We start from the raw sequence: 13,826 nt of genomic DNA on the forward strand, positions 1-13,826 counted from the left end.
AGTGGAATTTGTAACTAAAAGTCCTAAGAGCGATAATTCCTTTGTAACCATCTCATTTTTACATCACAGCAAATAGCGTATCTCAGATTTGATGGATGAGGACTAAATCACTTTTATAAATATTGAGATAAATTTATCCTTATACAGAATACTGGGGCTATTTAATAGAAAGTAAGCAATAATAACTTTAATAATGCTTATAAAATATGTCCATCTCCCAAACATGACCTTCATTAAAAATAACATTAGGAGATGATATGACATATTGCGCACATAAGTGTGTTTGACACTTATACATGCATATGTTATATCATAACTTAAATATTTAAAATGGTAAAATATGGGAAAAAATAAAATTCTAAAATATGGACATGTATTTTTTCCACCATTTAAAATTCTTCAACCTATTAACTTCTGGCAAGACTTATACACATTAGCACTATGAAATCTTGACACTATATAGGAAACTACAAAATACTTATGACCAAACTGGCTGGAGTATTAGTATGTTAAAAAAACTTCACAAATGATTCTCACCATGGCACCAACTTTGAGAACCAATGTTCTACAGCAATATGGAAATCACTTTGAGGAATCCACAATAAGTAGCTACCAATTTTTCTTCTAAGAATCACTCTCCTAATTATTTCTCCATTCAAAGTGAGATCCCACATGGGTTCAATATAAATGTGGGCCAAATTAGTGTGCACGTATCTCCATTTTGTATAATAAATGTGTTATAGTAAGCTTACGTCACATTTGGAGAAAGATCAATGAAAAATGAGGTAAGTCTGTAAATGATTTACGGAACCTTCCTAAAGCAATTTTTTTCATGGAGAACTAGGATGTATATACCCAACGCCTGCAAACTCCACTCAACTCTTATGCATTTCCCGGAACAAACTGTATTACTTTCTGTGGTTCAAATATAGCAAAATGAGTAGAGACCTCGAAAAAAATACCCTGTATGTTTTTTCTCTCTCTCTTTTTTATTTTATTTACAAAGCAGTCAATTATCCTTTATACTGTAGAATCTGCATTATGTTCCAGAGAAACTTATTTAAACCATAAAGATAAATAAATTTGTAGTTTATTTAATGTTCATTTATTAAATGGGCACTCATGAATTTTTGTATTTTAATATTTTAACTATGAAATTTTGTGTTAGTCATGAGAAAATAATGCAACATTTACCTCTTGGTTTATGAAGCACATCATACCTAAATATACATTGAAACATACTATTTTTGGTTCTCAAATTTACTAGCATATATACTATATATATATATATATAAATATAAATGTTATATTTGTAAACAGATATATATAGCTAATGCTATCCATTTTTATGTATATACCTTTTTTAATGTTTATTTATTTTTGAGAGAGAGAGAGACAGAGTGAGAGCAGTTGAGGGATAGAGACAGAGGGAGACACAGAATCTGAAACAGGCTCCAGGTGGTCAGCACAGAGCCCAACACCGGCCTCAAACCAGGAACCATGAGATCATGACCTGAGCGCAAGTTGGACACTTAACCGACTGAGCCACCCAGGTGTCTCTTTATATATATACATATATAAAGTTCTAGAGATCTTTATAAAGATCTATATAGAGATCTTATATAGATCTATATAGAGATCTATATAAATATCTAGAGATATTTATACATATATAAAGTTCTCTAGATCTAAAGATCTAGAGATATATATACGTATATATATAGAGTATATATATATATATAGAGTATATATATATATAGAGAGAGAGAGTATATATATATATACGTATATATATATATATATATATATACACCTTGATTGATGATTAGTACCCTTGGAGTTTATTGGTGTTGTCTGATATGTATCATAATCTCCTTAGAAAGGGATTCTGTGTGGAGCACCTGGGTGGCCTCAGCCAGTTAAATGTCCAACTTCAGCTTGGATCATGATCCCACAGTCAGTGAGTTCGAGCCCCATGTTAGGTTCTGGGCCAACAGCTCAGAGCCTGGAGTCTGCTTCGGATCCTGTGTCTCCCTCTCTCTATGCTCCTTCTCCACTTACATTCTGTCTCTCTATCTCAAAAATAAAATAAAAACATAAAAAAATTACAAAGAAGAAAGTAAAGAAAGGGATTCTGTGCCTGTATCTCTTCCTGTAGAGTATCCAGGCTTGCCATGGGCCTCCTTTTCCTTCAGGTAGCTAAGCTTGCTTCCTATTCTCAGTGTTAGACTCATATTTTCAATTGCCTGGTGATATTTTTATACAAAGATTTTCCATAGTGAGACCATTTGAGACGAGAGACAGAAAAAGCAAAAATGATGAGTTTTTGAAGGTTATGAATCCAGAAGGTTTACAGCTGACTATAGGAGGATGAATATTCAGGGGCCTGATCCAGAAATAATCACTCCAATCCTGGATCTAAAATAATTGTGAGGCTGGTGACACTGTTAATTGACACAGGTAATGTGAAAAGAGGCACATTTCCAGTAAAAAACACATGTTCTTTTTGAAAATAATTATATATTTAGTCTACCTCCTTATTTTACAAGAAGTGAACTGAACATATGGTAAACCAGTTTTTTCAACCTTTGTTATATAATAGAAAGTTGTGAAATCTCTATTCAATGACTTTTACATCACTTTTTACAGAAACTATTTTTTTAAGTTTATTTATTTATTTTGAGAGACAGAGAGAGAAGCAAAGAATCCCAAGCAGGCTGCATTTTCAGAGCTGAGCCTGATGTGGGACTCAAACTCATGAAACCGCAAAATCATGACCTGAGCCGAAACCAAGAGTCAGATGTTTAATCGACTGAGCCACCCAGGTGCCCCAGAAACTATTCATACAAAAATTATTTTCTATGAAAAGATTTATTTTAAAACATTTCTGGGGCACCTGGGTGGCTCAGTCAGTTAAGTGTCGGACTTCGGCTTAGGTCATGATCTGGTGGTTTGTGGGTTGGAGCCCCGCGACGGGCTCTGAGTTGACAGCTTGGAGCCTGGAACCTGCTTTGGATTCTGTGTCTCCTTCTCTCTCTGCTCTTCCCCCACTTGTGTTTTGTCTCTCTCTCTCTCTCTCCTCTCTCTCTCTCTCTATCAAAAATAAATAAATGTATATATAAAAAAAACCATTTCTGTCTTGTAATTTTGAATGTTGGAATTTGGTAATTTTTCAAATTCACTGAGACGTAAGTACTCTTGTTCTTTAATTTCATGTCAGTTTATATTATTTTATATTAAATGATTTATGTTTAAAAAAGTTTTTAAATTTTATTTATTTTTGATAGAGAGACGGAGCACAAGTGGGGGAGGGGAAGAGACAGACAGACACAGAATCCGAAGCAGGCTCCAGGCTCCTAGCTGTCAGCACAGAGCCCCACGCGGGGCTCGAACTCACAGACTGAGAAATCATGACCTGAGCCAAAGTAGGACGCTCAACCGACTGAGCCACCCAGGCACCCCTAAATAATGAATGTTTCAAATACAAAATATAAAAGATCAATGAATTACCCAGAATGTGGGGCATAGGGGCAGATGTGAATTACCAAATTATATTCCATCTAACAACTGACATGCGCATGTTTTAAATTAATTTTTGCTCTAAGTCTACTTTCTCCTGAGCAGATAGATACCCAGGTTTTGATGTGGAAATAAAATACTTATCATTTCATAAACATATTGCCTTTGGAACACAGGTACAGCTTTTCTTGATATTTGTTAAAACTGTTCAAAACCAATTTATTTATATAAATCCTTTTTTTTTAAATTTTTTTTAACGTTTATTTATTTTTGGGACAGAGAGAGACAGAGCATGAACGGGGGAGGGGCAGAGAGAGAGGGAGACACAGAATCGGAAACAGGCTCCAGGCTCTGAGCCATCAGCCCAGAGCCCCACGCGGGGCTCGAACTCAAGGACCGTGAGATCGTGACCTGAGCTGAAGTCCGACGCCCAACCGACTGAGCCACCCAGGTGCCCCTATATAAATCCTTTTTAATTACGATGATTCTAAGTTAAATAGAAGAAGCATGTATGCCACTTATCAGAGTTTAGTACTTAATGGAATGCCAATTCTAGCTTAACTAGTTTCTCTGACACTATGCCTATGGCCATAATTAGTTAGGTTTCATTTGTATTCTGTATTTTATGTGATGATTCCTATAATTACTTATCTGAGATTATCAGCAAACTGCCAACCCTTGATAGAGAATACTGTCAAAATTTTTGCCTTTTGCAAATCAAAAGAGATATTTATAGTGTTGTAATGAACAATGAACAAATTCTAGCAATTAAACTCTTAAAAAGTTAACATGCAATATAAAATATTTAAAATTAAAATATTTATAGAGGACCCCTCATAAAAATGAAAATATATTTTATATTTTTCATTTTATTATAAATTTTTACTCTCTGGATCTGTGAGACAAGAAATTTCGACTAAGCCACCCAGTTCGTGTTGCTTTATTACAGCCCCATTGGCAAAGCAATACACTTATAATAGAAAGATACATGTGAAAAAAAGAAAACATACAGCATACTTAACGGTGAGAGAATGAATGTTTCCTTGTTAAGACTGAGAATAAGATTTGGATGTCCTACTCTATTATCACCACTAATTTTTTTTTTTTTTCCCAGAAGTACTATCGAGGGAGATAGGCAAGAAAAGGGAATAATGGCCATTCTAATTCAAAAGAAGGAAATGAAACCTTCATTTTTCATAAATAACACCATTGTCTACATAGAAAATCTCTAAGAATCTACAACAGACCTGCTGGAACTGTTAAGCAAGTTTAGTAATATCGTAACATACAAGATTAATATATAAAAGTCAATCACTTTCCCATGTATCAACAGTGAATGACTGCAATGTGAAATTAAGGAAATAATACTATTTATAAAAGCATCAAAGAAAGTACTTGGGTGTCAATTAACAAAATATTTGTACAAAGTTTTTCTATGGAAAACTAGAAAACAGATGAAGAAATTAAAGAAGATCTATAAAATTGGAGAGAGACTGTTTTCATGGAGGAAAGAACTTAATATTAAGATTCCATTTGTTCCTAATTTTATCTATAGATTCAATGTAATTTCAATACCCCAGGAAGCTTTCTGTCTATATTGGCAAACTGTCTCTAAAATTATGTGGAAAGGCAAAGGTCCTGGAATGGCTAAAGCAAAAGGAAATTTCTAAAGCATCATGTGAAAAAGAAAATCAAAGTGAAAGGGCTCAGAATAACCTGATTTCGATAAAGTCATGGTAATCAATGGAGTGTGGTATTAGCGAAAGAAAAGACACATTAATGGAACAAGACAGCACAAAAATAGGCCAACCCAAAGTGAATGGATATTTGACCAAGGCACAAAGACAATTCATTACAGAAAGATAGCCTTTTTTAATAACTGATGCTGGAAAAATTTGATGTCCATATGCACAAGAAGCAAACAATAATAAAAAACACTCAACTGGGGCGCCTGGGTGGCGCAGTCGGTTAAGCGTCCGACTCCAGCCAGGTCACGATCTCGCGGTCCGTGAGTTCGAGCCCCGCGTCAGGCTCTGGGCTGATGGCTCAGAGCCTGGAGCCTGTTTCCGATTCTGTGTCTCCCTCTCTCTCTGCCCCTCCCCCGTTCATGCTCTGTCTCTCTCTGTCCCAAAAATAAATAAACATTGAAAAAAAAAAACACTCAACTAAATCCCTGCATCTTACACAAAATTTAACTTAAAATGGACCATAGACATAGATGTAAATTCAAAAATATAAACTTTATAGAAAAATTATAAGAGAAAATGTAAGTTTTCAGATATAACATCAGATTCACCATCTGAAAGAAAAACTGATAAACTTTACAAAAGTACAGCTTTTGCTCTGTGAGAGATACTATTAGTGTTCCTAAGGAAAAAAGGATTTGTTATTCTTTACAGATTAAATATGTGTATTAGAAAAGCTTCATTCAGACATGAGTTATAATGCTGTTGACTTTGAGTTCAAAGTCAATGAATCATATGCACACACACAATACAAACACACACACACACACACACACACACACACACACACACACGGTGCCTATAAACAGAAACACACATTTGGAAAAGGTATGTTTTGATCGGTTAAAAAAATATTGTGACCAAAATATTGAAACCTCACCCTTAATTCCTCCTAGAAACAATAGCTCAATATGCAAAACTTCAGTGTTCACAGTGACTTTACTCAACATAACCACTGTGAATAAAAAGAATGGCCTATATATGGCACTGCCGTGTGGGTCCAAGATACTAAGAATTTGTTAAAACCCACTGAACTTTCTGCATATCTAAAAAAAATATCCAGGATAGAGAAGGATCTCAATAGAATGCAGACTGTATAACAGAATCAATATATTACAAATACGTAAGAACCCCATTGAAGATGATGGGAGAGAATGGTGCTGACCTAACTAACTTTGGAAAATATTGCTTACTTTTAATTTGATTTAATTTTTTAAAAAACTCTACACCCAATGTGGGGCTTGAATTTACAACCCTGAAATCAAGAGTTACAGGTTCCACAGACTGAGCCAGCCACGTGCCCCTACATTGTTTATTTTAATACTAAACAAAAGGGAATGTAAACAACTGTACTCTACTTGGTAAAATCTTTTTTCACAGGAATAAGTTGTAATAATTCTAACATGCCTGTACATATGCAGTTAGGACTGAAAAATACGTAAATGGATGGTGGATGGTGGGAGCTGTTTCTTTTTTTTTTTTTCTTTTTTTTTTTTTATGAAATTTATTGACAAATTGGTTTCCATACAACACCCAGTGCTCATCCCAAAAGGTGCCCTCCTCAATACCCATCACCCACCCTCCCCTCCCTCCCACCCCCCATCAACCCTCAGTTTGTTCTCAGTTTTTAACAGTCTCTTATGCTTTGGCTCTCTCCCACTCTAACCTCTTTTTTTTTTTTTTTCCTTCCCCTCCCCCATGGGTTCCTGTTAAGTTTCTCAGGATCCACATAAGAGTGAAACCATATGGTATCTGTCTTTCTCTGTATGGCTTATTTCACTTAGCATTACACTCTCCAGTTTATGTCGGCGGGTTGATTATAGTCAAGCAGTGGGGGACGGCTAGGATGATCCATGTGGTACTGGAATAGGTTCAAAGAGAAAACAACCTCTGACAGAGTTAAAATAGTTTAGCTTTATAACAAGATGAAGCATTAAGATCAAAAAGTAGCTTAGAACACAAGCTATGTCTTATTATGAACAACAGTTGAGATTTTAAATACCCATCCTCCAGCTAAGATGGCCTTTGCATACAGAATTAAGATTTCACTGAGCTCTCCTATAGACTACTGAAGTTCTGGTATCTCTTGTTTTATAAGTGATTTATTGCAGATCAAATGCCTCCATTATTGTTTGAAATCAGATGTGCGTAAAGTAAATTATATAATGCTAGATGATTTACACTTAGTTGAAAATATTAGGTAGGGTTAATATCTCGTTTGTTGTTCTTTCAGTGCATGTTCAAACCCTCCTTTTTTCTTTTAGAGCTAATGTTTCCTGATCCAACTTAATATGTTTATGGTGGGAAGGCAAAGGTTCTGTAGTCTCAATAGGTACTGACAAGGGACTTAATTACCACTGCAATCTGGATTAATTTAATTCCATTCAAATGAGCACTGATTGGCATCAGCATTATAATTAGGACATTTCTTAATATGGACTCAGTCTCAAATATTTCCTGTGTTTATCTGTCCTATAGTTAATCTTCTTATAAAACTAGACAAATTAAAATATAAGACAATAAGTAGTTATTTTCCACAAAGGTAGATATTTTCATAATTTTTATTCTATGGTAAATAGCAGATTATAAAGAAGAAAAAATCCAAGAGAGTTATGTGATTTTTTTAAACAGAATTGATCAATAACTAATTTGCTTGTGAGGTGATCAACAACTCATTGCTACCTTTGTGTAAACCAACGGATCATTTTATTAGCAATAATGTTTTTCTTTGAAAGTGATAATAATATTAGCAGCTGTAGATAGGGAAGTTCAAATCAACATCATACCATCGAAGTCAATTTCTGTCAATTGTGTCCTAAGTGTGCAAGATAATAACAGAAGGATAAGAACAAGCCAGGCTATAAAAGGTCAAAAATATATCTAAACCAGCCAGATTAAGAGAGAGATAATTCACTGTCTACCTTCCTAGATTTGTTTTGTTCCTTAAATTAACAGATGATTAGGAAAAAATATGTTTGCTAGTGGGAAACATAAAAATGTAAGAAATGTTAATAAAATCATTGTATCTCGGCTCCATCTAACCCACTTCTCTATTCCTGACATTTAATCAAGGGAGATTTGCTGATAAATTTGGCAATACTTACCAGATATGATTGTATATCTGATTACGATTATAGCTCAGTAAATTTACCTTTCTGTCAGTTATTATGAACTGTAATACTTACTGCATTGTGCCGCCAAATATTTTCATCTCTCTGCCCTCCTATTCAATAGTATTTTATCATGTATTACATCCCATTTGCTCGGGCCATCTGACTAGTTTAGGCCAACTAATTGTAAAAGGCAGTGGTCTGAGTCACGGCCAAATAGGAGAATTTAATTGCTAACAGATAAACCTAGTGAGATCTCTTTCCCTCTGCCACAGGAGAGAAAAATGTCAATTTAGTGGCTCTTCTAATAGACTGGATCCCTGGGGTGGGGAGATATGGGATACAGACCCTAGTTTATCTAAAATAGACATATTAATAAATGAGAAATTAATCCTCATGGTTTAAGGTCACTTTAATTCTGGGGTTGTATTTTTACCACTGTCATTGAATCTGATGCCTGAAATAATTTAACAACTCTTTGTACAGGATCAAATATCTGTATGCCTAACATTGTTCTAGGCACAGTGAATACATTGGTAAACAAGGCTGATAAATTTCATGCCACAGTGGTTAAGTCCATAAACACAAAAATAAATAATATATCAGTTTGATGATGTGTAAGTATTATGAAGTGATTGCAGTAGAGTGATGGTAAGGAACAAGTAAACGAGGTATCTGAAAGAATGACATTTTAATGGAAAATAAAGATAAAGAAGTAACAATATGAAAAATTGGGTGGTGTAATTATGGAGAATGGGAAGTAGGGTGGGTTTGCTTTCATAGTATAATCACACTAAGAAATATGGTCTTTAAAACTTTGATTATAATATAGATATACATTTCAGGTTACGAAAAATGGTATAACTTTTCTACTAAATACATACTAGAGGCACAGTCCATAAAAGTTGTTCCTACAACACCTCACCCTGCTAGAATATGCCTTCAATACACTAAGGACTGACATAAAAATAGCATTTAGATGCATAAGCATGACAAAAATGCATTCAAATATATACCATTAAGATTAATATTAAAATCTGATAACCATATTAACATTACACAATATTTTCAATATTACTAAGAATTATTAATACTATTTGGAGCCAAGTTCTGTTACTAGCCATTTCAATTCTACCATCAAGCAGGGATAATCAGCCTCACATGACAATGGAGAGAACATGATCAGGGAATTTTAATTCAGAAATGATGAGTATTAAACCAGTACGTTATGTAGCATAGCATGCCGCATTTCACTAAAATTTCTTCTATGGAATACCATCATATCTTGGAGAACAGACGACAAGGTCAAAATATAAGAAAGATGAGTCTCATCTGTTACAAAACCATCCCATTTAATTTCTTATTTACTGATAAAACTGTACAGGTACCATAGTTCCAGAAGATAAATAGATATCAAAATCTCAGAGGAGAAAGAAAATGACCAGAAACATATCATGACAGATGATGTTCTTTAGAGGATATTCTACAAAGTGACACTCGTTATCATTTCTATTCTAGTGAAATCAGACAATGTGTGTCCAAAAATAACTCTAAATTTTGATTGTTTTAAGTTGCAATATTACCCCGGGTAGTGTAGACATAAGAAGTTATCTCAATTTACTCACACTTAGGTGGAAGAAGAGAAGGATTTTGCGTGAGGGAAAACAAGATGGTAAAATTGTTTCCCATCTATTCCTAATTCCACAAGACAAAGACTTTGGAGGAGACATTTATCAAGCCCGAGTCCTTTAAAATTATTTATTTGCGGGACTTGGTCTGTTGAATCACAGTTTAGTATATCCGAAGACTTTAAAATCATATTCCCCAGGATAATAAGTATATTGAAAATGGTATCAATATATTTGCATATTGCATATTGCAAATGTTTGCAGTCTTTGAGAAATCAGGGTTATCAGAAAAAATAGGTATCATACAAAATCTACTCAACATGTAATCTCTGTTCTTTTGTAGGAAGACAGTACTTTTTTTATCAAGCCTATTTAAAATTCAGTTTTTATCAGTAACTACCAAAGAGTTCTGACTAAAGTGAATTAAAATACACTAGCATTTTTGTTTCCAACAAGGAAAAGTATACTGTCTAGGAAGAAAGCTAAATATGCTAATATTAACATCTAGAAGTTAATATTAAATATATGATGGTAAATAAAAGCACTTAAATACAAATTTGATTACATAATGTAGAATCAAGGCAGCCACATGGTCATACATTTTACTCCATGATACACCCTGAATAATATTTATGAATGATATATTGGGGAATCATGGACTTTTAAATTTTTTTCCATTTAATTTTTATCCATCAGGATATCCAATTGCTCTAAGCAATCTTGATCGAGGTCCGTCATTTCCCATATAAACTACAGTGACAACACTTCTATAGATACAGTGACAGACTATGAGTCTATTCTGTTACTTAGTCGACTTATCTGTCTTTGGTAAATTGTATTCACTTCCAATGATTCTAGTTTTACTGAAGTTTTAAATCTGGTAGAACCTTGAATACTTAAATTTACATTCTAAACTTTAAAATCAGACTACAAATCTCCCTTAAAAGTAAATATAAACCTTCTGATGATCTGATATTTTACTGATTCTATACATCAAAAAAATGTTTAAAAATAGGCAAGGGACTTTTGAATAACTACTTAACCATATTGAATCTTTCTCCTCCTCCTCCTCCTCCTCCTCCTTCTTCTTCTTCTTCTTCTTCTTCTTCTTCTTCTTCTTCTTCTTCTTCTTCTTTTTCTTCTTCTGCTTTAAAGTAAACTCTATGTCCAACATGGGGCTTGAACTCATGGCCCCAAGATCAAGAGTCACACTCTATTAACTGAGCCAGACAGGCACCTGGCTCTTTAAGTTCTTGAACATGATTTTTTTTTAGACTTTTAAAATTTTTCATAGAATTTTCTTTTTTTTTAATTTTTTTAATCTTTATTTTTGAGAGAGAGCAAGAGGGGGAGGAACAGAGAGGGAGACACAGAACCTGAAGCAAGCTCCAAGCTCTGAGCTGTCAGCATAGAGCCGGATGTGGGGCTCGAACCCACAAACCGTGAGATCATGACCTGAGCTGATGTCACATGCTTAATGGACTGAGCTACCCAGGCGTCTCTAAGATTTTTCATAGAATTTTCTAATGTGCTTTGTATATTCTTATTTGGCACAGAAATTATTTACAGCATCTTGCTTTAAATAATTTGATGTTTTGGGGCGCCTGGGTGGCGTGGTCGGTTAAGCATCTGACTTCGGCTCAGGTCATGATCTCACGGTCCGTGGGTTCGAGTCCCGCGTCGGGCTCTGTGCTGACTGCTCAGAGCCTGGAGCCCGTTTCAGATTCTGTGTCTCCCTCTCTCTGTGACCCTCCCCCATTCATTCTCTGTCTCTCTCTGTCTCAAAAATAAACATTAAAAAAAATTAAATAATTTGATGCTTTGAAGTTATCTTTATGTTTCTAGTTTAAATACACTGTGACCAAAGAATAAGTTGCATGGTGCTAACTTGTTGAGGTTTATTTTTCCCCACACTCAGTATATAACCCATTTTAATTTTTTTAATGTTTGTTTATTTTTAAGAGAGAGAGACACACACACAGAGTGAAAGGGGGGAGGAGAAGAGAGAGAGAGGGAGACATAGAATTCAAAGCAGGCTTGATGCTCTGAGTTGTCAGCACAGAACCCAATATGGGGCTGGAACCCATGAACCATGAGATTATGACCTGAGCTGAAGTCAGACACTTAACCGACTGAGCCACCCAGGCACTCCAGTATATGACCAATTTTAATAAGAAAAAGTTTTCCACGGGTTTTGGTTATTGTCTTCTAAACATATATACTAAGTAAATTAATTAATCATACATTTAAACACTATATATCATTAATATTTTTTGTGACTGATTTGTCAGACATTGAAAAAGATTGGTTAAAATCTTCAATATACATGTTGTTATCTCATTTTAATATTGTCAATGCCTTTGCTCCTTTTGCAGAATTAAAACTTATGTTAACAGGAGCATAGAATTTTAGGAATGACATGAACTTTTTATGATTAAACCTTAAATCATGATCTTTTCTCCCCAAAATATATTTAGTCTGAAAGTTTATGTATTTTGCTATTAACAGGGGTATAGAACCCTTACATGCATTGTTGTTTTTTTTTTATTTTTTTAACGTTTATTTATTATTGAGAGACAGACACAGAGCGTGAGCAGGGGAGGGGTAGAGAGAGGGGGAGGGAGGGAGCCACAGAATCTGAAGTACGCTCCAGGCTCTGAGCTGTCAGCACAGAGACCAATGTGGGGCTCGAACTCACAAACTGCGAGATCATGTCCTGAACCGAATTTGGTCGCCTAACCAACTGAGCCACCCAGGCGCCCCATTCATTGTTTACAATATAGAACTTTGCAATTTATATTTCCTTTCCTTTTAGTTTTAAACTGCCTTCTGATATTTATATTATATCTTGTAGCCAGTGCATAGCTGATTGAGTTGTTGTTGGTTTTTGTTTGTTTGTTTATTTGAACATTTGGAACCCCTTGACTTAAAAATATGTCTCCCTTTAGATAATCTTAAACATACAGGAGATGAAAATAGAGTGTTGCTGTTTGCTGTTCCTCAGTTTTCCCTGTTAATATTACATTTTTCTCAAAAATAGCTATAAGATCCATGTTGCTGAAGAAAATCTCTTCCTGTTAGGAACTTTCGTACCTTTACACATTGTTCCTTCCACAGCCCACCAATGTCTTTAAATATGACATATTTCAATATTTACATTTATTTTTAGTGATTCGAGAAGGCACTGTGGCCTGATGCTACCCTACAACATTCTACCAGAAAACAAAATTTATGCAAATTGAAACTAATTGAGGTTCAGAAATCTTTTCATATTAACTCACAGTGTAGGGGATACATCTTATATTCTTACCATATATTTCCCAAGATAATATATAATAATTCAAAGGATAGATTATTTCAAATGATGAAGTACTGTTAATATCATTCTTCACAAAGACACTACTGCTTTTATATTAGTTGGTGTATACTGAAGTATTATATCCACTGTGAGAGTAGACTTACTTGTGCTTATTATAAACTCCTTTATTAGGTTTCCCTAGTAATCGATGCTTAGATATGAAACTGACAAGGATAGAAGTGCTTTTGTAATCACTAAACCAACCAACCTGATTGAGTTTCAATGGCCATCGTAAATAAGTTTCCTTGTAAGTAGAACAATCATTAAGATTTTGGGGGTGTTACGAATATCCCACATGTGCTCAGTGCCACCCTGGTCTTCTTTGCTTTCTACAGCGTGCCTGAAATTCCACAGAAATGTCTCACTCATTTAGATTTAGTGTATTATGATTTTAATGTGACAATGCCATGTAAAATAATAATAATAATAAAAAAAAGCTACTACCGAAACCATTTAGTTTGTGGGG

The sequence above is a fragment of the Lynx canadensis genome, chromosome C2 (assembly GCF_007474595.2).
Source record: "Lynx canadensis isolate LIC74 chromosome C2, mLynCan4.pri.v2, whole genome shotgun sequence".
Lineage (NCBI taxonomy): Eukaryota > Metazoa > Chordata > Mammalia > Carnivora > Felidae > Lynx > Lynx canadensis.